This window comes from Kryptolebias marmoratus, linkage group LG5, assembly GCF_001649575.2.
Source record: "Kryptolebias marmoratus isolate JLee-2015 linkage group LG5, ASM164957v2, whole genome shotgun sequence".
Lineage (NCBI taxonomy): Eukaryota > Metazoa > Chordata > Actinopteri > Cyprinodontiformes > Rivulidae > Kryptolebias > Kryptolebias marmoratus.
The window spans coordinates 3,944,069-3,945,626 of record NC_051434.1 but is presented as its reverse complement, the minus strand read 5'-3'; the positions used below and the strand labels follow the sequence as shown (position 1 = coordinate 3,945,626).

The window sequence follows — 1,558 nt, the reverse complement described above, 5'->3', positions numbered from 1 at the left end:
TATAAAATATTTATAAAAATTAACTGGGAATATAGTGGTATTTTAATAAAATGTATTTTACAGATGGAAGTAGTAAATTGGTAAATGTCCCTGTGAGGAATGGTTTAGTCCACTATCAGCTGTGACTATTTAAGGCTGTAATTATGTCTTGTGGGGGGTTCTTTTTGTTGTTGCCTGATGCTGGTAGGCTGGATGGTACAGCACCAGAATAAAACTTGTTCTGACTTCCACCTGACTCTGCATGGATCATCATTCTCTCTGTAAATCCAACCACGAAGGGCGGCCGGTTGACAGTCACATTTATAAGATAAGGATAAGGATTTAATAACAAATGTCAGCCAGCTTCTCAGAAATAATATTAAAAATAAAAATGTAAAAGAATCACTCATAATTTCTTTATATTTTGTTTCTAAGCAGCCAGACTTTTTGTCATCTTTAAATGTTGCTTTGATCGACAGTTTTCTTGACTTTCTGAAGGTAGTTTAGTTTTGCTTCTTTTTTTTACTCATTTTCAGCCCAGTCCTTGTTTGTGACCATGATAGCATATTGTGAAGTGTGAGCTCTAAATATTTATGAAAACAGACAAATGGAGAACAAAATAAGAAGTGTCAGATCTAAAACAATATCTACGATAGATGAATAGTTTCTAAATGTCATGTCTTTAGAAAAAAACAACAAAATATCATCAAAAACCTGAGAAAGGATTAAGAGATGCATCATCATTCAGGTAATCATGTATCTTAGAGCCATAGTCACTGAAAGCCAACATCCCAGGGGCCAGACATCTGATAATTATTGTCATTATAGAAATTTAATTTACAAATTAAAATCTAGTTATAATTTAAATGAACTCATTGGCAGGCAGACTAAGTTGTACAGCTCTGTCATAGATCATTTATATAACAGGATCCTTTCTCTGACGGAAATATTTGTCCTTTCAGATTTTGTAAAATGTTTCTCTCACAGAGATTTTTTTTTCTCCAGATTTAAAATCTAGTTTCATTTTAAATGAACTCCCTGGCAGGCAGACCAAGCTCCCCCACAGGCTGGATGTGGTCCCATGCTGCCAGGTGAAAAGCTCTGATCTACCACATGACAGGTTTTCATCTTGTTGGTGCTAAAATACTATTTTATTTTGAATTGTGTTTTTTTTTTTACCATGCTGCTAACAAGTTGCCTAAATGACCATTTTTACAAAGTTCTTTGTTACATGTAGACAAAACACGAGGTCATCCTTTGAGTTTAGGAGCCTTTTTTATGCCTGAATATTTTGTAGGTCAGAGTTAAACAACCATTGTACTTATAACGGCTAAGTACTGGACCGGAAATTAGTAAAAAAAAAAAAAAATGCAGCCAATGACAAAATAACCTTTTCAACTAACATAGAGAGCTTTTGCTCAGAACCACTTGTAAAAATTACAAAAAATGTAATGACTTTTGTACATTTTTAACCCTGTATTAACTGCTAAACATACAGGTGCTGGTCATAAAATTAGAATATCATGAAAAAGTAGACTGATTTTAGTAATTCCATTTAAAAAGTGAAACTTGTATATTA

At 33.2% G+C, this 1,558-nt stretch overlaps 1 protein-coding gene across 6 annotated transcripts in view; it reads right to left on the bottom strand.

Moving 5' to 3' along the window:
- The window catches only part of LOC108246367 (collagen alpha-1(XIV) chain), a 142,477-nt gene that overhangs the window by 84,640 nt on the left and 56,279 nt on the right, over window positions 1–1,558 (bottom strand). The gene's annotated exons all lie outside the window — the stretch shown is intronic.